Below are 26,711 nucleotides of genomic sequence, written 5' to 3'. Positions count from 1 at the left end.
TGGACACTAACTCCAATTAAGGAAATTACCAGTCAGAATTAGAATGGAATGACATTTGATTTCCAGTTCTTCTGAGAATTCTTTTCATAATGGACATGGAAAGAAAACCCTGAATAATTAAAAGGGGGGAAAAAATTGAAGATCAGTTTTAAGTTGGCAAGAGGAAATTTCACCAAGGCTACGTGAAGAGAATACTGAGCTGCTATTGTACTGTTGCATTCCTCAGAGAAGGAAGTTGTCTTTCAAGGGCTCTGAAAGAATGTTTTAAGTGAATCACTAAATGAACTAGTCTGGGGACGTGAAGAAAATGTGTATGTTTCCCAGTCTTGAAACATAAACAAAACATAAATATTCAATGACCATTCTAGTTAGTTCTCTAAAAATTCTTAGTGATAAAATAAATAATATGGGTGTTTGTATGTCAGAGCACATGATCTCCACCAAAGGGGGGGGAGGAGAAAGGAGTTGTATTCTCCAAGTCCCAATCTTCTTCGATGATTTACTCACCCATCATCTCAGCCTAGCATAGAACTGTGTCCACACCACATAAAGCTTAGTGCTAACATACGACACACATAATGGACCTGCTTGGAAGTCTTCACTCCAGGATTTATGAAGAACAATCTAATTATTCAACTCAGTGCTGCTCACTACCATTATTGCTCCTATTTAAAGCCTCCATGGAAAAGGCCATTTGTCTCAGGGGACAGACCTTGTCATAGCAGTGTTTCATTGATAGAAATATACTCTTCTCTTTTGATAGCAACCTAACTAATCCTAGAAGGTGCTTTGTAAACATATCTCATACTTGATAGGCCTAAGGAATTAGGCCTTGACAGTCCACATCATCCAAAGGCTGAAAAATCTGCCCGATTTACCAATAAACCCTAATTAAAGAGGAACAAAGACCAATCCAATCCCCTATATGTGTTAAACAAGAAAGCAGTCACCGTCTGGAACTTCCTATTGCTTGTTATTGTCCAAGCATTTTGTGATAGGGAGGGGGCTGTCAGCCTCAAGACCCAATCAGACAGAGGTTGCTATGTTATTTATAACCCTGAGATGTGTAACAGATGAGAGAAGTCACCTTGGCTAAGCAAGCCACTCGTGTAACCTAACCTTGAGACATCTACCTATTGTGCACAGCAGCAAGACAAACACAAACCACTGTGCCAGCTAGGCAGAAACAGAGAGGTGTTCCAGGCTAGATTTCTCATTCATATCTGGCCATGTGGCACACATCTCAGTGGCTTCCCTCATCTCTTTAGTGTTTTAATTTGGCTGAATTTGCTCCACTGTTGTACAGATGCATACATGTCTTTTTATCCTCTCTCGCTACAGAGGTGGAAGCTTTGCATTCCCACCCCCTCTAAGCCTCCTAATAAAATATTTAAATTTCTGGATTTAGTGTATGCTTACTGGAGGGTATTTGGGGGAATTCACCAAATTCCTCTCATTAACTCCTGGCACAGTTGAAAGTTACTCAAACAGGATTGTGCAATCAGAATTCCCAGCCAACCACCTTGAAAGGTCATTTCTTCAAGTCATTGTTGTTACGGGTCAAATACAATATTGCCCTGAGCTACAACCCCACGGGCCAAACAGCTTATGTCCTTGTAAGCGGATTAAAGGCTGGGGTTTTCAAAGGAGGCCTAAGGGAGTTAGGTGCCTAACACCCAACACTAACTCTGAGACTGGCTATTGGTGTGTAAACTTTGCTGTTGCTTTCACTGCTTTATTCATCTTTGCTCAAGGCAATGATAAGAGTGAGGTGTCTACTGTGAATAAAAATATGCATGGTAAGAATAACCTGCGTTTGTCTACTCTTTTTCTCCCATCTAGGAAGTCCACCTTTTTGTGAAAATTCAACAGTAAGGATATCCATTTCCCTGATACAGAGTTATATACGTTGCTATTTAGGTTCTTGGTCTGAATTTGTTGTTTTTTGGGGCTAATGGAACCTTTGGCCCTCACTTATGTGAATGAAGTGGCAAGACTGGAAAACACTGATTGAGTGCCCATTTGTACCAGGAGTTTCCTCCCTGATTCATTTCTACTCTCTGTTTTTAATTACAGGAATCAATAATTAGTATTCAATGATCAGGGCTTGTGTGAGGTCTCACTTTGCAGGTCAAAGGTGTCAGGGCCACCTTTAGAATTAAGTTAGGATGTATAACTGCTCTTAGCTTTCTTTTGGAGCAAATATTAACACGGGTAATGAATGTACTTTATGGTGTAAACTGTAAATGCAAAATTTAAAAATGGGTCTGACTTTTTTCAATCAGAATGGATTGCTTTGGGATGATTTGATTCAATGTGTCCTATTATTACACAACATCTGACAGATAAATAATGTTGGGGCTAGTACAAAAAGTGCTGCGCATTTCTGTATCTCCCACCTATACGGTAGTACTAAAGAGAAACAATAAGTCACAGTACAAGACAAATAGTATGGATTCAGAATTGATGACTGTAGCATAGTCTAAAATTTGTACCATAGTAGAAACCGTCCTCTGGAGTACAGGTGCAGAGAATTAGATAGTCACCAGTTTACATAGACAGTTATGGCGACACTTGTTCCAGAGTCATGGCAGCAGGACAGATGCTCTTTGGGAAACAAGAAGGTGCTGAATGAACTAATGAGCGTACTGACATCTCAGTGGAAAAGTTTTCAGGGCTCACTGAGATTCCCATGGAGCTCACAAGGGATGAAAAGTAAATTCAGGGGGCCCGATTCTGAGGTCAGAGTGGTTCTACACCAGTGTAACTCCGCTGGCTTCACTGGAGTTACTCCTGTTTTACACCAGTGGGAGAGGTGACTCAGTGACACTAGGCTTGTCCAAATGGATAGCTGTTATATATTCCATTGCAATGCTTGACACAGGCAACCATGTTGTGTTTGGAAAGAGATACACAGAACAGCAGGCTGGTTTTATTTATTGTGGGGAATGGGTGGTGGAATTGCTGATAAGATACGGAACCTTTTACCCCCTAAGTCACTGGTCTGAATCTAGCTCCAGGTTAATACTGACATCTGAGGGCTATTCAGTGGCTTAGGTGAAGCAAGTCAGTGGTCTCCTTTCACCTGGCAATGAACAGGTGCAGGAAAGGACCGGGTGTGACACAGAAGCAAACTTGTGGTGCTATCTGTGTGGGAGAAGAGAGTATAACCAGAAGGGTCAACTGGAGTGGTTTTGATGCCATAAGGCTTTGCAGTATCATAACTTTGTCTCTCGTGTTTCAGAATTCAGAATGAAAAGGCTTAGAATTGTGCTCGGAATTATCTCAGCCACTAGAGAACTCACAAGTAACTTAACTCTCGTTCTATTCGTGAAACGATGCGACTCCGAGTCCTAAAGTGTGCTGCTGAAATTTGTGTCATGTTATTTCAATATTCTGTCTGTAAACCAGAGGAATCTGAAACAATGTGACAAAACATCCTGCTCTGCTATAGATCGTGCTGCATCACAAGTACAAGAAAAGGGTGGTTTCTCCCTCATAAGAACATAAGAATGGCCATACTGGGTCAGACCAAAGGTCCATCCAGCCCAGTATCTTGTCTACCGACAGTGACCAATGCCAGGTGTCCCAGAGGGACAGAATCTAACAGGCAATGATCAAGTGATCTCTCTCCTGCCATCCATCTCCACCCTCTGAAAACAGAGGCTAGGGACACCATTCCTTATCTGTCCTGGCTAATAGCCATTAATGGACTTAACCTCCATGAATTTATCTAGTTCTCTTTTAAACCCTGTTATAGTCCTAGCCTTCACAACCTCCTCAGGCAAGGAGTTCCACAAGTTTACTGTGCACTGCATGAAGAAGAGCTAACGTCCAATATGGACATTAGCTGCCAAAGGCAGTAAAGTGCACATGCTCGAGTTATTTTGCTACCTTGTAAGTACCAGCCATGCAGTACTTACATTAATGTACTTCCCTAATGGCCCTAATCCTGCACTGAGCTCCAAGTGAGCCCACACAGATGTCCAGGAATTCATTGCATTCATTCCAGGATCAGGGCTCTGGAGCTATCTTCTGCCCTAGTTCTACACTCCCAGTCCCTCAGTGTTTGGGACTACTAAAAATTACCAGGGCTTAGTTTTACATGTCTCTGGTACGGTGACCTTCAGGCATGAGCACCAACCACACACCCTCATGCCGGCATGTGCCGTCACTCTTCATCCACAATCTTTATAGCTCATCTGCCGCCTAACGTGCTGAGCAGCATGGATTTGTTTCTTCTATATCCAAAGAGCTTTGTGCAACGTGAGACTCACTCACACAGACACAGGGGGAAACAACAGAAAGAAAATTTCCATGGGAAAATTGTGAAAGCCCAGCACAAGTGATTTTTCAGCAAATTGGGCCCTCTGTGTGCAGTAGTCCTGTAGATGAACAGTGGCCTTGGAGAATGTTATATATTGAGGCTTGAGTAAAAAGGTATATCTGCTATAAAATTCATTAGGTGTCTTTTTAAACATGTTGCAAAGAACAAACACCATCTCCTCCCCCACCCACACTGTACACACACACACTCACTCAGTGGCAATTCCCCCCCACCCTCCACTATCAAGAGAAAAGTAGAGGTGTCCTTACTATGCAGCAGACTGCAATCTTCTTGGGATAAGTAATAGGTGTATGGCGGAGTTCAAAATACAGAAAGAAACAAAATTTATATACACACTCAGGCCCTGTCTACACTACAGACCTTACAGTGGCACAGCTGTACCGCTGAAGCTGTGCTGCTGTAAGGTCACCCGTGTAGCCGCTCTATGCCAACAGGGTGGCCCCAGTGAGCGGCAGTAGCTATGTCGGTGGACAGCGTCTCCCGCCGACAGAGCACTGTCCACACCGGTGCTTCTGTTGCTGAAACTTATGTTGGTCAGGGGGGTGGGTTTTTTCCACACGCCTGACCAACAAGATATTTGTGGCACAGGAGTGGAAGAAGATATTCTCAGGAGCAGGGTGGGGTCAGTATTTCAATATCCGCTCATCCGTGATTTAATCTCTAAATTGCAAAAACATTAACATTATTGATTGATCAGACATCAGTCCAACAGGAAATTTAATTAAATTAAAATGTGTCACTGAGCAGTCCTCACTGCATCACGTATAAATCTTGGGTAATAAGTTGACAAAGACAGCAGCGATTGATATTGTGTTCTCAGTTTAATTTCCCCCCCCCCCCACCATTTTATTTTCCTGGGCTGATAATGAACACGCTCACAGACGCACAGTAGGACAGACTAGTCTACAGGGCATACAACTGACACACATCAGAACCAAATGCTCCTAACTCCGCTGGCTTCTGAGAATGCTTTAACATATATTATTTACAGCTGATCTAGGCCGCACCCGGTAATGCCTCCATTCAACATACTGTTACAGGGCTGACCTACACTCAGTGATTTCTAAGCACTGGGTCAACATCTTAGACTCTCTGAGTAACAGCACAGAAACACATTTTGCCCCTGAAAGAAGTGGGGTCCTGAAGAAAGGGTGAGGAAGTCCCTTTCATTAAATCAATTCCTTTCTAGAGAGACTGCATACTGTACTAATCCACATCCTCTTGCACCAATGTGGCTACAGAAAGAGTGGTAGCTTGTGACAAAGTTTGTTCGGAATAAAACACATAGGTGGCACTGCCTAAGCATAAAGCCAACACATTTAGATAATAGCAAGGTGCTCAGAAAAAATTATTAAGAAATAAGTATATACAGAACCTTCTTCGGAGTATGATACATTGTTAGAGTTGGCTGAATAATACAAAAAGAGATTCACAAACATTGTCACAAATTCATTTGTCAGCCAGTTTGGTTTGCTGTTATTTACAGAGGAACATATTTGCTGTAATATTATTATTACTGCTTGCCAGTATTCAGATGGCCACTGGATATTTGTGAAAACATTTGAGAATCCTGGAAATTTCATGAGTTTTAGCACAAATTATTGTTTTTTATCAGGAAGGGCCTCATTTATTATCCATTGTTTACTATTCTTGTGTTCACAAAGTTTCAGTTGCCCAAAGAGAGAACAGAAACAATATCATGGGGTTTAGAGAATAATGGATAGTGAAAGAGAGCTGTTTGCAAACAAACCAGGGGCTGAAATTTGTTCAGGTAACTATTTGAGAAAATTATGGGGGTGTTGCAGAAATCAGCTGTAGCAGTATTTTAGAAATCAGGATCTGTCACTGAACACTTCGCAAACAGAAAAGGGGTTAAATTTGCAATAAACAATATTTGCAACCAATGATTTGACCAGCTCTTTAAATCATACAGGCTATCTGTGCCTCTTGATTGGTACCATATACTGTACATAAGAGACTCTAATTTACTGACTTTGGAGATCTCTTGCACATAATATTTTTGCTTCCTTTGAACTAAATCAATCCAGCACACTATTTTCACTTCTTAACCTCCTTCAACACCAATAACAATGCAACACTGATGGGTTGAACAGCTGTGAAAAAAGGAATCTCCCTGAACACAGGACTCGGGACTGCCTCTACAGACAGAACAAACATTTCTGTCTCCACCCACACCTTTCACTTTGGGGCACAACTATGATTTGTAAGGCTTATCTCAGAAGTATTGCCCCTGAAAGTGCTAATGACAAAATCATGAGAATGCTGATTGGTTGGCCTGACAAAGTTCATTCTTGAAAATAAATGCCTTAAGAATTTGGCCCACATGTGTATAATTTTCACAGCATGATCCAAATTACCAGTGAGAATTTTAGGATATTGATGGGCAGTTATGGTGATAAGTAATTCAGCTCAAATTGGTCTCTAATTCATAGCTTCTTTTTAAAGATAAAAATCCACACCACAGATTTAAAAAGTGCTTCTCATTTAAACAGATGTTATTTGTTAGGCTAAATTCAGAGGTGATGCATAAGATGGTGTATGTTACACATCTGCAAATGGGTATAAAGGAATATAGCTGAATCTCATGGAGTACAAAGGAGTGTGGTGGAATCTAAGCTGGTGAAGTAATTTACATGCTGAGGGACCAGAAGAATGTGTGTTTGAAAAGGCTTACACATCCTTACACCCTCCTAATAGTTGTTTTCGATTGTGCACCCTTTTTTTCCAGCCCCTTCCAGCATAAGTTACAAACAGACTCATTTGATATCCCTTACACCCATTTATTCGTGTATCACGCTATACATCTCTTCGGAATTTGGCCCTTTGACTCTGGTCATATACTTCGATTTATTTTGTGGTACTCCGTGCTGGATCTAGCATAACCAACACTAAAGATCCAGATAACTTAAGGAATTGTTTCAAACATGGCAGTCCCCAGCCCAGGATTTCATGGAGTCAGATTGTAGATCCAGAAGGGATCATTACGATCATCTGGTCTGACCTTCTTTATAACACAGGCTAAAGAACCTCACCCAGTAATTTCTGCATGAAGCCCAGTTTGGGCTCTAGCATATTTTTGAGAAAGCCATCCAGATTTGACTTAGACACTGCAAGTGATGGAGAATCCAAGTCCCTAGGCAAGGTGTTCCAACGTTTAACTACACACGTGTTAAAAATCTGCATGTTATTTCTAGACTGAATTTGTCTAGCTTCAGCTTCCAGCCACTGGACCTTGTCATGCCTTTCTCTGCTAGACTGAAGGGCTATCTACTGTCAGATTTAAGTGGTGTGGCAAGGGCATTCTGAACCAGAGAAGACTTTCCCTTCTTGGAAAGTCTTGTGAAGGCTTGCTTCAGTGTGAACAGACACATATACTTAACATGTCACTTAAAATGTGCTGGCAAAAAAATAGTTTGTTTTTAAATGATATTACTGGGTGGTTGTTGTTTTAATCCAGTGACATTGAGATGACACTAGCAATGAGATATATCTAAATATGTATTGCACTTGAAAATTCTTCCTTAGAACAATAGTGGAGGCATAATTCAGTGCACCGAAGCACTAGTCTATGTCACATTCAGTGCAGACACTGAACAATGTCCCTTTAGAAAGGGCACAGGGTGAGAGTAGCTTTATGACACTATTGATTTATTCTGTGCCTGCAGTTAAAAACTATACCCAGACAGACAATAAAAATAACTGCTCTAACCATATAACAGCTTCCTGCTACTAAAATGGATTTTACGCTTAAAGTCGCAGTGGGCTTTTCTTTATTTTTTTTTAAGTTTCAATTAAATAAAAAAAATATAGAAATTATCAGCATTGTTCTGAGTAGTATTGTCCTTCCCCTGGTGTCCTGCATGTTTAATAGAGCTGGGATTTATTTCTCTGCACTCATGGGTTTGGTTGGAATGAACTAGTAGACACAATAACCTAGTGTGCGGCAGGTTAGTTAGGGAATCTGCGTTGAACTATGTCCACAAATAATTAGTGCTAGTCTGAAATGGACTGAAAATACAAGATAAAAATCGATTATGGCCTCTGTGGTCAACTGGGTATGTTGATGGAAAGGTCTTAGCCTCAGATCTGAATTTAAAAATAATCACTGCAATGACAAGACTCCTGGCAACGTTGACTCAACCCTTCATAATTCAGAGCAAGCTAACAGGCCATATTTTCAAATTTAGGTATGTGCAACACACAAGCATATTTTTGCATGTGCTCATTTGGAAATTCTATGTCCAGTTACTTGCGAGTATATGCGGTCGTTTGGATGAAATCTTAAAAACGGAAGCCCTGTCTGCTCTGAAAGGATACTAATGAACCCGTGACATTTTTTGTAAGAGTATAGTCCCAGAGCTTGTCTACATGGCCCCTCCGTGCAAACTACGGGGGGTGTGAGTTGTAGGGCACACTGAAATGTTTCGCTGTAACTGCATCGTGCAGACCCTGGGATGATGTTAATGTGAACTAGGTATCTTTTAGTTCATTCTAGAAGGGTCTACATGGGGCAGTTACAGTGCAACACTTTATTGCGTGCTGTAACTCACACTGCTGTAGTCTGTACTTTGGGACCATGTAGACAAGCCCCTAGCATTCCTGACCAAAATTCCTGAGACTTGATTGAAAATCTTGGGCAACTGACAGCCTGCACACTGCAGAGTCAGTACGACTGGTTTATGGAAGTCAGAGACAGAAAAGAACTTCTCTGTATCACTCAGCCCATCTGCTGAAAAGTAGAGGATCTATTTCCCCACTAAAGGGCATATCAGCTATTAAATGGTTACTACGGACTGGCAATATTTGTTAAAACTGACATCTGGGAGTCAGGAGACCAAGATAACTTATTTGCTTTGTGACCTTAGGCAAATCACAACCACGCCCTGCCTAAAGTTCCCCATCTAGGAAGTGGGGACAATGATTCTTAATCACCTTTCAAAAGGGCTTTGAGATCCACAGACAAAAGGGGCTATATAAGTGCAGAGTATTGTTATGCAGTAGAACCTCAGAGTGATGAACACCTCGGTAATTGAGGTTGTTCGTAACTCTGAAATCTTCATAACTCTGAACAAAACGTTACGGTGGTTCTTTCCAAAGTTTACAACTGAACATTGACTTAATACAACTTTGAGAATTTACTATTCAAAAGAAAAATGCTGCTTTTAACCATGTTAATTCAAATGAAACAAGCACAGAAAAAGTTTCTTTACCTTGTCAAATCTTTTTTTAAATTTTCCCTTAATTTTTTTAGTAGTTTACGGTTAACACAGTACTGTATTGTATAGTATTTGCTTTCTTTTTTTTGTCTGTGCTGCCTGATTGGATACTTCTGGTTCCAAATGACGTATGTGGTTGACCGATCAGTTCATAACCCTGGTATTCATAACACTGAGGTTCTACTGTAATCCTTTATCTATTCTTATCCAAAAGGCTGAGGAGAAGGGCATTTGTCACCCTATAAAATTGTAATTTGTGTATGAGAATGTCCAGGAGCATGTACTAAGGTACTATTACATGTATAACACAAGCAAAGCCTCTTCTATCAGTGAAGGGGAAGAGTAAAAGACTCATTAAGTCCATAAGACACCTTACCATGCAGACATAAAACTTACATTGGAAATGTTTAGATAATACAGGCAGGGGCAGCTCTATGTATTTTGCCGCCCCAAGCACGGCAGTCAGGCAGCTTTCGGCGGCATGCCTGCGGGAAGTCCGCCGGTCCCGCGCCTTCGGCGTACCCACCGCTGAATTGCCGCCGAAACCGTGGGATTGGCGGACCTCCCGCAGGCATGCCGCCGAAGGCAGCCTGACTGCCGCCCTCACGGTGACCGGCAGGCCGCCCCCCGTGGCTTGCTGCCCCAGGCACGCGCTTGGTGCGCTGGTGCCTGGAGCCGCCCCTGAATACAGGGATGGGTGCTAAAGTTTATAGAAATCCCTAATATGGTCAGAGGGAGGAAAGAGAGAGAATCTGTTATTGCGATGCCATTCACTTTGTATTGGTTTTATGATTCAGTACATTTTGTCTGAATGACATATAACGTGTGATATTGTAACCTGGCCTGCTGTCCCCTGAGATGCTCTTGGACAGTAGATGATTTTATCTGCAGTGTTTTTATACAAGCGAGCAAACACTGTAAAAAGGGAACCAAAATCCATGAAATATTGGTGGCAGGGGAGAAATCATTATCAAGAGCTCCATATTTGGGTTGGGATTTTCTTCCCTTATTTTGGGGGGGGGGTTCATTTTAGATAAATTATAGGTCACATTTTAGAATAAAATCTTTTAAATCAGTGTTCAAACATTGTTTTACCTGATTTATATATACAAATCCTGTGCTCTCAAATCCAGCGGTTGAGTATTGGGGAATCTTCTGCCTTTTAACATTTGTGGTGAATCCTTGATGGGAAAATAAACAATCTGAGCTCAGTTCTTGCTTTGGGTGGGATTTTCATGGGCTTTCCTAGGCTGAATGTTAAATTGAAAACACTGATCACGATACATCATTACATCCTGCGACTTCTAATACTTAGAATTTTTTAAGACAGATTTTTTTTTTTAAATCAAACAAGATCAGAGATGGAAATAAAATAATCTCATAAAATGGCAGGGAATAATTATATATGCTCAATATTTTCAGAACTGGGGCCAGCCTCTTATTAAGATTAGGCCTCCCCAATGGAAGGGGTTTAGGACTGTGATATACCATTTCAACAAGAGTCTTTCCACTGGGGGTAACTATGCATCACTTTCATTTCTATTATATATTCTATTATCTCTCTCTCTCTCTCTCTCTGTGTATACACACACACACACACACATCTTCCTACTGTATTTTCCACTCCATGCATCCGATGAAGTGGGTTTTAGCCCACGAAAGCTTATGCTCAAATACATGTGTTAGTCTCTAAGGTGCCACAAGTACTCCTCATTTCTATCACTAATTGTCATCATAATGATTTTACATCCCTATAAAGGACTTTCATCTCAGAGGATCCCAAATACTTAGCAAGCCATACACTGAAGCCAGCGGGGTTACGCACATGAATTAAGTTACTCAGGTGCAGGATCTGATCCACGTACATTCCATAGTGTAAGAGACGTGCCCCATACAGAAGTGACTCTCTCAAATGGCTCATTTAGTAACTCGCCCATTTGAATTTGCTTCAGGCTGAAACTTGGCACACAGAGGATTCTCCATCTGGCAGGAGCAAATGGCATTTGACTTTTTGAAAAAATGTATTTTTTAAAATCATTTGGACTTTTTTCTCTAAGCTGGCAAAACCACGGACCAAACTAAACATTTTTGTTTGTTTGTTTCAGATACTTTTTTGTCTGGTTTAAGGGGGGGGGGGGAAAACTTGAACAAAAACAAGCAAAACTTTAAAAAAAAAATCTGAATACATTTTGCAGACAATCGAGAACACATTCACGTCTCATTCTTGAAATGCCTGAGTAAATTCTCTACATTCCTTCCCACATGTACAAATTCTCTTGCACCGAGATGAGCATATACAGCTAAATCCGGTTCCCATCCAATGGCCAAACTACTGGTCCTGCTGGTTCCTATTCCCATCCGGTAACCAAACTACGGGTACAGTCTCTGTGGGTTTCCTAGGTTAGACAGCTATGAAGGCTTCTTCTTATTCAGAGGCGATAACAGCCCTTAGCAGCTGCTGTGTATTGCTGGTTTAGGTATTACATGGTGCCTCCTTTCCAAGGATGGAGTTTGTGATTGCCTGACATGCCGGCTTAGGGCAATTATGTAGGGGGTTGCTCTCAGCATTTGTCCCTAGATGAACAGCTGACATTTAACTCAGACAGGGAAGTTATTTAAAGGGGCATAACGGCTTGAATAAATCAGCCTGTTGCAGGGACTGTACCAGCAGCTTCTCCAGCCTAGGAGTGAAATCCTGGCCCCAATGAATGGGAGTTTTGCTGCTGACTTTAACAAGGCCAGGATTTTACCGTGGATGTCCAAGGGGCTCTGTAGATACATAACACTGGATAAGACCTTATGTTGGACCTTCCGGTGTTTGAAAGACTACTTTTCACAATGGCTGATTTGAAAGTTGGTTGCTAGGCACAGAAACAACCTCACAGAAGCCAAGCACAACAAATTACCACAACACATTTGACTCTGCTCTCAGCTACAGATATATGGGTGTGTACCACAGCATAGCTTGATAATTGCAACTGTGCATGTTTACACAGCAACAAGTTATTTAAGGCACATGGGCTCATTCATGTTCCTGAGAGGTTCCATTATTAAGATGTTCGATGGGATGGTGCTTCCCGGTTGTAACAAAGATGCACCAAGTCACTGCATGCTTCACCAGGAATGGAAACCATTCTTGATGCCCACTGGCATAGATCAAAGTAGGGACACCTATCTGGCAGTAAAGTGGACTTGAAACAGTCAAAAGCAATGAAAAACTGGAAGTAAAGACTTGCATACTATGCCCTTAACGCAGCCAGCTGTAGCTCAGCATTACACAGGACTCCAAACAGCCTGCGTCTTTGTGATGTACATTACCATCTGGGATGCAATACACAGGCTCCATAGCGTGAGCTAAAGACAGTGTCAGCATCAGCTCACTGAATTCACTTGCTATTGTCATATCCTTGCTATTATTTACACATAGCTTCCTGTAGGGTGAACAAACTTGCTTTGCCTCATTTCATATCCACCCCAACCCCCGGACTGTGGAAGAAAGGAGAAGAAGCTGGATCGAGAGAAAAATACACAAACCAGGGTGAATTAGTGGAGCAGAGAGTGGGTAGAATGAAAAACAAATACAGACACAAAAAATAAGCACAGTACCAAGCCTATTCTGCTCTTATACTGGCATGAGACCACTTCTTTCATTTCCTTTAATGGGATCACTTCTGATTTATACCGGTGTAAGAACAGAAATCAGTCGTATCCTACATATATTTATATCCCCAGACAAAAGCTACATTAAGATGGAGTTAAGGTTGAGGGTCTGTATTAATAATTTAAAATGAAAGATTACAGGGATGTGGCACTTATCCCAAAACCAAAGAAATTCAGAGTTAAGGTTAAACCTAAAAAGAAATCCAAACATGTTAAGGTTTTGAAAGGCAGTTAGGGCACCCAAACCTTAACTCCACACAGTAGTGACACCATGCAAAAGCCATAAAGGATTACTATTCAGGCATTTTATCGTTTGTGGTCCCAGATTAGATTAAACTGATTTTTAAAGACACATTTGATTTTTTTTCTTTTCCCCTCCCCCATGGTGTCGCTACAGGGCAGAGTTAAGGTTATGATGCCTCCATTATATTGTATATCTACAGCACCCACTTATGCCAGTTCAGCTTGTGGTGGGTTCTTCTACATCTAATAGCTAATACAGGGACTGCAAAAATGTGTTTCCTTTTAAAATGTATTACCATTGGAAAAAATATTCTTTTAAATTACAGGGCACGTTCCTGAACTCAAAATAGTATTGTGCATCTAAAAATAAAAAAAAATTGTCAAGGTTTTATGATCCTTTCAATCTAGGAGGTTCATCATCTGTAGGTTCTTGTATTTCATTTTCTAAGGACAGTTAAGTGGGAAGATAGATAGAAAAGGTGAAGATGAGACAGACTCGATGTATTTATGTCACTTTGTATGAGTACAAGTAATCGGAGAGACCATTGTATTTCTCAAAGAAATTTTGTATCTGCTGGAATGTGTTTTAATTTGAACTAGAAGTATGGACATGGCTATTTGAAACTTAGTGACCTGGTCTTTCAGGAATACTCAGTACACTAGCTGGGTACCAGCTGCCAAGTGATGCTATCAGTTGATTAAAACACAGCCTGCCAGCTTCCTGCTTGATAAGACTAAGTACTATCTGATTGGGAATTCTCAAGTCCATTATGGAATGACTAGTCCATCACTTAAATCACTGCACACCATTTTCCCATGCATCATCTAGTTTACTTTGCTAATACCCACACACCAGCTAAATACTGATAAAGATTCCTACAACTGTCAGCCAGCACCATATTCTCTTGTATGCAGGTTATCCTCATCATGGGGGTGGGAAACCCCACGAGTTTCAACTCAAAAGAGTTCCCTGATAAATTTCATTCAGGGGGTCATTTCTTCCCCTCTCCCCTGTAGAAGATGATGGGGGTTCACCCTTTAATCTGCAAATTGCCTAAGAACTGCTGGAAGCAAGAGTCAAAGCTCGCACAGACCCCTTGTCTGCATTGCTCCCAGGCTCCATTGCATACAATAGAGCATTCCTATATAAGACACGCCGCCAGAGGTTTCTCAGATTGTAGTTGCCACTTTGGGGACGGAGTGGATCCCAAACCACAGAGGGTAAAGCTGCACAAGCTACTGCAGACTCTGGGCCAGACCCTTGCTCCTGCTCTGTTGCATGCCCTGACAGTGCAATGGGGCTGGAGAGTAGGCATAAAAAGACAGCTGGAGATTCCTCAGGTAGAACTGGCATGCAATGGGCTTCTCGGGGGCAGGAAGTGACCCTGGCTTCTTTGGGGATTGAAATAAATACATAAATAAAATATATCTATAGCTAGATCTGTATACGTTTTAGAAAAGAATCAGCATACACACACACACACACACACACACACACACACACACACACACACACACACACACACACATTCTTTTCTTGAGTGTATACAGATAAATTATGAGTTGCTACGTGCCCAGATCCAGAGCTGCATGTGACCTGGGTCGTTGATCATCCACATATGCTTTGAAGAACCTATCAATGACTAGCAGTGGGCTTCTGCTTAGCAAAATAATAATAATGAAGAACACCAAGACACCAGAAGAATAAGTCCCCAGGAACAGAACTTCAGCGAATTCACGCTTTAACCGAAACTTCATTTAATGGAATAACAAGTACAAAGGGTTCCAGATAAAGTGAACAAATGTGATGAAATTTGGAGACCATTTATTGATCACCTCAGCAGCAGATTATAATGAAATGGAGAGGTCAAAAGAGAGAATAAACCCTCATCATAGGAATCCTCAGATGATGCTTTGATAGCAAGCATCGGCCCACAGCTCAAACTATTCAAAATCCTCAGCTGTTATAAATCAGCATGGCTCCATTTCTGGCCCAAACAATTTTTATTTAGTTACAGACCGAAGAATAAGAAAAATACATAAGCAGAAGACAAATATTTATTATTCACACAATTCAAGGACTTAAGCCATAATAGGAAAGTCTATAAACCTAGTCCGCTCTCACTTAGACTGCTGCAACTCAGGAGTAGCTCCACTGGAGTTGCACAGTTTGAAGTGATGCATATAATTGTCTTAACACCAGTTTCACAGGGGTTACTATTAATTTTGCACCAGGGATATATGAGATGAGAATCAGGCCCCTTTATGGCTCATGCTTTAGGTATGTGCTTTTGAAGCTAAAGGGGTAATTTTCAAGCTAGCCAAGCAATGGAAATCAAGCTATTTACACAAAGTAATTTTAAAATAAAATAAAACACAATACACCATTGGGATAATTATTAGGTTGAAGATATGATTGCAAAGCCAATAGTAACGGTACCAAAGATTTAGAGGTCCACAAGCTCAGAAGAATAGCATGAAATGTAGGTTCACTATAGTCTATTGTACCCAAACACCACTATTTATATTGTACCCTCTATGCTTCCACAAATTTCCACTAACATCAATGAGATCTGTATTTACAGAACAACAATTGTATACAATATGCCCATCCAACTGTGACTAAACTATATCTATATGAAGGAGCAACTCTGATTGATAAGAAGATGATTTAGGGACCTATTGTTTCCAAGATACTTCTACATAACCTTAGTTAGTGCCAGTATTCTATTCTCTTTTTTGCTCTATCATTAAGTAGAGAATGCTTTCTAAGGGTACGTCTATACTTACCTCCGGGTCCGGCGGTAAGCAATCGATCTTCTGGGATCGATTTATCGCGTCTTGTCTAGACGCGATACATCGATCCCAGATCGATCCTGGAAGTGCTCGCCGTCGACGCCGGTACTCCTGCTCCGCGAGAGGAGTACGCGGAGTCGACGGGGGAGCCTGCCTGCCGCGTGTGGACCCGCGGTAAGTTCGAACTAAGATAGTTCGACTTCAGCTACGTGAATAACGTAGCTGAAGTTGCGTATCTTAGTTCGAAGTGGGGGGTTAGTGTGGACCAGCCCTAAAATACATACTTAGTACCAAGTTCTGCTCCCATTCAGTTCAATGGCAAATCTTCTATAGACTTCAACAGGACCTTTTTACACTAGCGGTACATGCTTAATGGCTATAAAGTACAGTGGATTCTTACCATACATGATCCAAATTTGCTGCCAATATTATTCCTGGCTTGCAGTCACTGCATACTCATCTAGTAATAAGCTTGCATGGTCTTATTTGACTGAGATTCTGCATCCAAGCATCTTTCACTCCCAGTAGGTCTGTATGACCCGTCAGCTCTAGGTTTCATTTAATCCCTAATATCAGACTTTGATCATGTGGTTGCTCACTATGTTTCACCTTATGCCCTTGTCAATATGGAATCACAGGACTTGAGACACCTTAGTTTATTAATTTTAGGAGTATGGTAAATATTTTTGTTCAATTTTAGCATATGGATGAGTTGTGTTGACCTTTATAAGTCTGCACTTTAAATAACATTTAAACAGTGCTGCGGCAGAGAATACAGTGGTACACTGCTTACTTATGGAAACTACAAGGAAATGAGACAGCTTTTCGGTTCACTCAAAGAGAAGGAGATTTACACATAAAAGGGTGAATTATTTTCATTTGCAGTTTTCAAGCCATTAAGCATTCTCCAGCGTAAACTCTCCCCCTTCTCTGGTTTCTGGTAGTTTATGATAGGCTCCATGGCCCGGATTTTCAGAAGTGTCTAGTGATTTTGAGTGCTTCCATTTTTGAGTACCTAACTTGAGATGCCTGATAGGGGCCACATATCCAGAAAGTGCTGAACACCCACACTCTGAAAATCAGACCTTTTTAAGGGGTCTCAACCTGGGCATGCCAAAAGTGAAGCACTGAAATTACCAGTCACTTCTGAAAATCTTGGCCACTAAGTATCACTAAGTACAACAAAGGATTAACTTTCTCATCTGCTTCATATTTCAAACTCAATGAGACAAAAGTCTCCTATTTAGGTGCTGGCTTCAAGAGGCAGGAAGAGTGATTTTGGGCCTGAAATGCCGAGAGCTAAAACTGAGATACATGTTAGTTGAAGAAAAGTTATCATGTTGTTATCTGTGTCATTTATTGTTCTGCTTGGATGTCTTCCATGTTCCTTGAGGACCAATGCCCCACTCCTGAGACCTCAGGCTGTAGCCACAGACTGTCTGGCAGAAGAAGGGCGGATGTGGCTCTCTTGAAAGTCAATCAATGTTGCTTCTTTGACCAGCCTGTAAAATCACCCTTCTACTGCCAGCTAGGACTCAGAGAGACTTGCAGTGGCTGATAGGGGATCTCGACACTAGTTTCCAGTCCAGGAACCCTGGGACAAGAAGCCAAGGTCAACTCTATTAGAGACCTTGTAGCTGCCACTCTGGACTCCTTCCTAATACTAATCTTTCTTTGGGCCTTTTCCTCAGTCCCCTCCTGGGCTCTTTGTAATGAGAAGCATATCCCAGGGGGGCTTCTCCACAGAGAGCCAGTTCATGGCCTTGTGTCAGAGTCAGCCACAAAAGCTTGCTCTAATCCTGTGTCTTCCAGGTATCTTCCCTCCCTGGGCTTCCCTCTTTCCCTGCAGGCCTTCCTGTTCCCCACAGGTCTTTCCACTCTCTACTGCCCTATTCCTCAAAGAGTGACTACAGTGTTCTTCCCTCTCTCCCAGCAGCCCCTCAAACTTCAGTTCCCAAGACCCCTTAGGCTTTACTTTCAAAGCCTCTTGGGATTTATTGCCTTCTGCTTCCCCCTGCCTCAGGAGGACCCATCTCTGGCCTCCCAGGCTTCCTCCTGGCACAGGACCCTCTGGTTCTAAATTCAGGCTTCTCTCAGCCTTTAGCCCAAGTCAGGAAACTCCCAGCTACATTTCCCCAGGTCTCCTCCCTGGCCTTTCTTTCTTTATGAAGATCCAGCTCCTCCCTAACTGGCTTTAATCACCAATTATGCCTAATACCACTTCATGTGCCACTCAGTATCTTAACTGGGCTCAGGCTCCTGCTAACCCTTTCACTGCTTGTGTGGAATATACACCCTATTGCACATTACAAAATGGAAACTTAATCCAGTTTTGTGAAATGTTCACAAAGATTCCAGAAGCTTGTGAGTGAAGCTAGGTCATGCTTTAAGCAACTTGGGGTGAGTTGTGTGTTTTCACATCAGAATCACATGTGGTATTTAATGGTTTAGATGGAATGTCTGTGAATGATCATTAATCAGCACCCTATTGAATTTTAAAGAACTGCTGACTCTGAGGGCAGATGTGAGGAAAGCTTGATTCTCATGATTTGTTCTATATAAAGCAAGAAGCTATCAGTGTGAAATTGCAACCTGGTCCAAAGTCCACTGAAGTCAAGAGGAGTCTTTCCATTGATTTCAATGGGATTTTGGATCCAAAATGCACGGCTGTCACACTGCAGAAAACCCCCACTAATGCTGTGCTCATTGCAGTATATACACATGGTCTTTAAAGCCTCTGCTAGAGAGTCAAACTCATCAGAGATTTGAATACAACATAATATGTTCCACATCAGTTTTGACAATGCTCAATAAATACCACTTTACCAAAAATCAGCAAAGGTGAATGCTCTCTGTTAGTACATCAGACTGACTAATGAACAATTTGTCTGCTTAAATCTAATAAACCAAGCAATGAAAAAAATCTCATCCTAACAGACTGGCACATAAGCTGAAGGGTGGAGCTAGCTAAAGAGATATGGAAAAGGTGAATAAGAATCTCATAATATTTTTTTAAATGGAGGATTGGAGACTTGTTTTACAAAAAATGATCTGTTTAGGGCAAGGATAAGCAGCTTCTCTGCACAAGAAAGAAAGAAAGAAAGAAAGAAAGAAAGAAAGAAAGAAAGAAAGAAAGAAAGAAAACCCTGTGGTTCTGTTTCCTAATATGCCATGTTGACAAAGAACGAAAGCATACCCACAACTTCTTTAACCCCTCTTCTTGGCAATAATATCTACCCACTAATTAAAATCCTTTCAAAACATGTCTGAAGTATTATTTCCTCAGCCAGTTTTATTATGTAAATCGTTGTGTACACTTAGAAGTTATTTTAAAGATAAGATGGGGGGAATTTTTTTTTCTTCCCTGAGTCAAGGTACAAGAGCACATCTGAGGGAAATTTCTGAGAAAAGCTAACAGTCCTCTGGAGCCAGGGCCGGCTCCAGGCACCAGCCCACCAAGCTTGTGCTTGGGGCGGCACCTGGAGGGGGGCGGCGCGGCGCTCCGGCCGCCGGGGAGAGCGGGGCCACGGCCGGGCTCGCCGCCCTGCCCCCGGCGCTCTGGCCGCCGGGGGGAGAGTGGAGCCCCGGCCGGGGCTCGCCGCCCTCCTCCCAGGGCTCCGGCCGCCCTCCCCCCCGGCGCCCTCCCCCCGGCCACCGGGGGGAGAGCGGAGCCCCCGCCAGGGCTCGCCGCCCTCCTCCCAGGGCTCCGGCGCCTGGGGCGGCAAAAAAGCCAGAGCCGGCCCTGTCTGGAGCTAGTGCTGGAGTAGTGCCCTAAACAAACTCAAGGAACAGTGTAATGAGGCAGTGATTTATTAAGCACTAGGCATCTCTCACAGCAGTGTAGTATGTTGTAAGAAACAGCAAAAAGAAGAGTCAATAATCATGCTACCTCCTTCTCCAGTGTTTCTGGCTATTACTAGCTATGGGGTCTTACAGCATGACACTGTAACGTGCCTATAGCCATGTCCCAAGCTGACAGACTGGCAAATGATCTTTGGGCAGCTACATTAAATCTCCTACTTAAAGTCCCCATCCTGCCTAAACTGGGAGAATCCCTCAAAAATAAATAGGCATTATGAACTTTTGCCTAAATACACATTTGAATTTATGATGGCTGTGTTATTGCACCATTTGTATTTGTTTTCTGTGAATAGGCTAACAAATGAGTTTACTGACAGGAGTGTTCATGGAAACAGTGGGTAAAATCTTGGCTCCACTGAAGTCAATGGTAAAATTCCCATTGATTTTAATAGGGGCAAGATTTCACCATTGAATTTTAAGTGAATGTTAGCGACTAATCATGGAAAGCGGATTCTATAGTCTATACACATGTTCATGAGTATTTGCAAGGGAAACTTCATCCTAAGAGTTACACTCACCTAATCAAGGAACAGAAACATACCATGTGACCTCTATGTGACCATACCATGTGGTCCTGCTTTGAGCCGGGGGTTGGACTGGATGACCTCCTGAGGTCCCTTCCAACCCTGATATTCTATGATTCTATGTCCAATCCAAGTAAATCAACATAGCTCCAGTTCTCAATATTGAATATTTGCAACAAACTACTTGTGTTCTGATAGCTGTTTAATTTTTATTTTTTGTTCTGGTAATCTATGCCAGCAGCGGAGCCTAGAGCATTGGGTAGGTGCCACTTTTTAAACTTTTATATAAATATTTAACTAAGTAAACCTACAGACCTAGAATTATCATAAGACTTATTTGGTGAATAATTTTGAATAACAAATACATTCAAGAAAATCACCTTTGGACTAACTGAGCACACATGCAAAAAAAAAAAAAAGCCCAATGCTAAATTGCTATGAATTACTCAGCTCTACCTGTGGCAATGAAAAATAGCAAGAATGTTAGGGTACTTCTTTGTGTAGTAAGCCTTTAATTGATAGAGAATGGATATTAACAAAACAGGATATTCATCAGTATTCAATTCACCAGCTGCCTGACTATTTAAACTAAAATTACCAGCTAGCTCAAAACTCTTCCTAGTAAATCATGCAATCTAAGCCATTCTGATATTGATCGTTAACACTAATTGCCCAGCTGCCATTTCTGAAATCCCTTACATCTTCTCCCCTTCTCTCCCCCCACACCTGGTAAAAAATCCCCTAGTTTTTTTTAACTTTGCCAAAATGGAAGAAAATGGCCAGTTCCTACTGCATCTTTACCTTCTTCCAACCAAAAATGAAGATTTTTTTTCAGTTTCCCTTAACGATGAAGTCTCTCAGTATGCTGCATGAGTCAAAGTCTGTATATATTAACATAACAAACAAGGGAAGTAGAATACTTATATTAGTAAAGCAAAAAAATCTGGAGTGAGAGGATAAAATCCCAGGTCTACTGAACTCAATGAGAGTTTTGCCATTCACTTCAGTGGAGCCGGGATTTCACCTGTACTTTCAGAAATGATCACAAAGGTATGCCCTACAGATTACAATGCAGATAGATACGGAGAATAGATTTCAAAGGCTACCCAAATTCTATTACAGCACTAGGGCCTAATCCAGGGGTCGGCAACGTTTGGCACGCGGCTCGCCAGGGTAAGCACCCTAGCGGGCCGGGCCAGTTTATTTACCTGCTGATGCGGCAGGTTCGGCCGATCGTGGCCCCCACTGGCCGCGGTTCACCGTCCCGGGCCAATGGGGGCGGCGGGAAGCGGCGTGGGCGAGGGATGTGCTGGCCACGGCTTCCCGCCGCCCCCATTGGCCCGGGACGGTGAACCGCGGCCAGTGGGGGCCGCGATCGGCCGAACCTGCCGCATCAGCAGGTAAATAAACTGGCCCGGCCCGCTAGGGTGCTTACCCTGGTGAGCCGCGTGCCAAACGTTGCCGACCCTTGGCCTAATCAGACAAGGTACCTAAGCATGCATGTAACTTTAAGCACACAAGCTGTCCCACTGACTACATATGGGCTTGAGCACCTTGGTGAATCAGGGCCTTATTTTATATATGGCAATTTCTAGATTTGTTGGCACCGCTGCTTCTTGGGCTCTCCTGAATTTTAGCAATGAAACAGTTTCTTGCAATGTGTTTTTATAACATACCCATAAATGTTGCCTTTTTCTAAATATCATTGAATGTCACATGGGATTCTATTGGCTGAATATTTTTTCATAAACAAGATTTTTATTTTAAAATGTAGATGAGGACATTCGGAGATGGGGGATAGAAATAATGGGCTCGATTCTCAGTGGTGAAGCGGTCACTTTGCACCTTACCGCCAGTGGAATCTGCCCAAAGAGCTGACTTAACCTGCCCTGGAAGGCTCACGGGAGAGTAGGAAAATCCTCTTGCAGAGTAGAGCTGGTGTAGAAGCTCCTGTGTCACCCCCACTCTCTTCTGCCAGAAGGGCAGGGGAACGAGGGTGTGGCTGGAGAAAAGAAGTTGTGCTCTGGATGCCGCTTGGGACCATAGCAACTGGTGTAAATTGCAGATGGCTTCAGGCTGCTCTAACAGATGCTGAGTGACTGACACTGCACACCTCAGGCCCAGATTCAAGGGAGTAGCAAAGCAAATGTCACAAAAATTCAGCCAGAACTCAGGATTGGGCCTAACTTTTATCACACAAATAAACAGATCTACTGCAAATGAAGTGGACATTACTGACAGCTTCATAAAGCAATACATAATGTTGCCAGATATGATTATGTACAGGCATTGAGTATCTATAATTCAGCAATAGCCTTCTATTCTTTTCTACACAAACTTTAAGCAGATTTAAAAACCCTTCACTTGTTTTACCCTGCATGTTATGACATAATCAAAGGATCCTGCAAGTTAGCTGGAGGCCAGAAAAAACATTGCTAGATATAACTCATAGTCCTAGTGGAAGCAGGAACTATAAATTTTACGGTATCAATGTATATGGTAAAATAAAAGCTGCTGTACAATTAAAAAAAAAAATCTCAAAAACACCACTGTCAATCCCTCTCAAATCATTTTACCCTTTCAGTATTGCCTTACCCATTAACTAATCTCAGTCACTGGAGCTGAACAAATAATTTGCAACAAATAATTTATCTTATGAATTCAGCCTCTTCTTCTGCTCTCAAAACACATTGGAGCAGATGACAATTTCCTAAATTTGATTAATCCTCTCCCCTCCCCAATTCTATGCATTGAGAGAAAACAATTCTCTTGCATTCGTTATTTGAGCTGTATTAGAAGTGGTACTTGGTCAGATGAGTCATGTGGTATAGTTTCTGTTCCCTGATTGGATGAGTGAAAAAACACAGGCTAATTTGTAATTCACTTTCCATTAAAAATCATGTCAGTAAAATCCCAGCCTATGAATGTTTGCAGGAAGCAAACACAAAAAGTGCAGTAGAATAGTTAAGCCAATTCATTTCAAAATTCTAGTAAATATTTGTGGATAATGTTTTGCAACATTCGTACAACTCTCATTGGTGATTGTGAAAAACAGCTTAGACACGACACACATTTCAGATAAATTCGTACCATATTGACTGCCAAAGAAATTGACATATGCAAAGTAAAACTGATGCATAGAATAGATATAGTACAAGCAGAAACTCCAAAGCAAATTCCCAATGTATCTCAACAATTCCTTGTGGCAGAAGAGCGACCCTGGCGTTGTCTAAAGTGGGCTTTTACCCAAGTTAGAAAACTACGTTTAAACTAAAGTGAAAGACAGAAACTGCTTTAGCTGGAACTAAAATGATTTAGCTGGTAAGTGTGTTTTTCTAACAAAATTTTACATTGTTTGACCACATCTGCACTGCCTTCTCCGTTTTAATTGAAAACAGGATTAAACTATTTTGAATTTAATTGGGTAAAAGCCTGTTTTAGATTGGATCTCAGTCTACATTTAATTCTTTGTCCTTGTGTTGACGTCGGTATAAGTGCCAACTGTGATGGAGATTTTTGTGATGTGAGAATGTCTTTATTTGGAAATGGACTGAGATCACTAGTAATTTTCACCCAGGTCCCCAGATGGATAACAGTGCCATGTTCGTGTTCCACTTCTTTGTCCAACCATTTTAATAGTTAGGAATGTTACCCCATGGTATTAAAAATATTTGCAATAAACAACACAGTGACATAAACCCTGTCTAGCACGGCATCTGAACTTCTTTGCATCTTTAAATGGCTTAGCTGTAATTACAGAAATACAGTAAATGTTTGATTTTGTGCCTATGAAAACATTCACACATTATTTGTGATTTATGCCCCATAACCATGCTGGATTTTCAAGTAGAAAGGGTGCCTAGAAATTACTGAAAAAGGTCATCTCTTCCTTTCTATCTGCAGCAAATGTAATACAAAACTTTCTATCTTAGAAAGACTCGAAGTCTGATTTGGAATTTCCCGTTGAATGGCTTTTCGGTATATAAATCTCATGAAGACACACTGATCCTTTAAACTTCAGCATTGATGCTGAAATTATGCTGCATGTCAAAATTACATCAAACAACTGCACTTATTTCCACCAGAAAAATTTGATTATTTCACTCTCATTTGCATTACATTTTTTTCCCCATCATAATGCTGACTTTGAAATTCCCTTTAGGTCTGGACACCCAGGAGTGTACTTTTTTAAGTAAGTAGAAAAGAAAGCTTTCATTATATTTGATAACTTTTTTTCCTCCTTGCTTTGAATGCTATAATTGAACTGGAGAGATATTACGAACTTCGTGTTTTGCCAATCTCCATGAAGGACACCTCTTAATTTCTCTGTCTTTTCAGTGAACCTTTTGATTTGATAAAAGTGGCTTTAAGGTATCTTTCCAAAGAGGACAACTGAGCAGATTCATTTTAGCAATCTCTCCTTAAAGGATATCATTTTCTTAATATTTCCAAATACAGGGCATTATCCTGAACCAACTGAAGTTAATAGGATTTTCTCAGTTGATTTCATTGGAATGAGGATTGGGTACAGAATCTCTCTCTCCTGCAATCATGTGTATATTTCAGAATATTAATTGGTTTCTACATTTTCCCACCTAAAGAAAAAACATTTTGGAATAAGACAGCTTAAAGTGTGACTAAATGTAGAGTACTAAAAATAAGTTAAGTGTCTTCCAGAAACATATTAGGTTGTATTCAGGTCCCTAATAAATTTTGCTTTTCCCGCTTGTTGCTTAGTTTTATACAGTCACTGATTCTGCTATCTTTAATTTTTCCCACTACTGGCCATAAGTGGAACTCACTTGGGAAATCCTGGATAGATAGTTCATCTGTTTTCTATGAAGTTGTCTAATTCATCCAAACTCACTCTCATTACCAGTGGAGAATTTAAAGGTGGGATTTGGTGGGATAAAATTCTGCTAATTTAAGATATTGTTAATACTAGTAATAAATTTCCACATTATTAATACAAACAGTATGTTTAATATATTATGATCTCTTTGGAGAAGACAAGGAGCCTAATGTCAATCAGCGCCAACATGAAGGAAGGGCTGTATCATATAGGGCCAGATCCTGACCTCTTTACTCATGTGGAGTAGCAAAACCATTGGGTGCAATTCTGGCCCCGCTGAAATCAAAGGGGACATAATTTTACCCATTGACTTCAGTGGGATTTCTGATGGAGTGGGGTTTTACTCCACATGAGTAAGGATGTAAGAATTTGGCCCATAGATGGTAAGTGTGGAACTCCTACGCACCAGGCCATTATCTCTGTGTTGTTCTCCTTATCACGAATGCACTACGGCAGATTATGCTGGTGCTTTGTACCCTCTTTCCCGAAAAACAGGAAGACAATCTCTCAATCATTTCTGTAATAAATAAATAACACAATCTATGGCCCCAATCCTGCAAAATGCTTCATTTCACTCACTGAATAACACCACTGAAGTCAACAGAACTATGTGTGTGGTGAAATGGCAAAACTCCCACTGACTTTCATGAGACAAGGATTCCACCCTCAGTGCATAAAGTTAAGCATGTGTGTAACCCATTGCAGTGCGAAGGCCTATTTATGTACTCACTCACTCTGCGTTAGGTGCTTACATGGCCCCTATTACCATAGCCTCTGCATGCCCCACAATCACACACATCTATCAGTCATGAGGTTGGGAAGTACTCGGATTCCCATTTTATGTATGGGAAGTAAGGCTGAGACACACCCAATGACTTGTTGAAGGTCACACAGGAAGCCTATGTTCGAGAACAGAACTGAACCCAGGCCTCTAGAATCCAGGCTAACACTCTTACGATTAGGTCATCCTTCCTCCCAATCCATTTTCCTCCTTCTCCTGCTCTTCCTCTCCCAGTCTCCTGGCCATTGTGAAGTGAAAGGAAGCAGTTAAAAGCACTGTGTTTGGCCTTCAGCCACAGTTCGGTTTCCCTCTTCCCTCCTCCCCCCCCTTATCTTGGGTCCTCACAAATAAAATAAAGCATTACACAGTGATTTTCTTTGTACTCAGCAAACCTCTCCTCCTCTGTCTC

Source organism: Emys orbicularis, chromosome 14, assembly GCF_028017835.1.
Source record: "Emys orbicularis isolate rEmyOrb1 chromosome 14, rEmyOrb1.hap1, whole genome shotgun sequence".
NCBI lineage: Eukaryota > Metazoa > Chordata > Testudines > Emydidae > Emys > Emys orbicularis.
Note: the sequence above shows the minus strand (reverse complement) of the source record.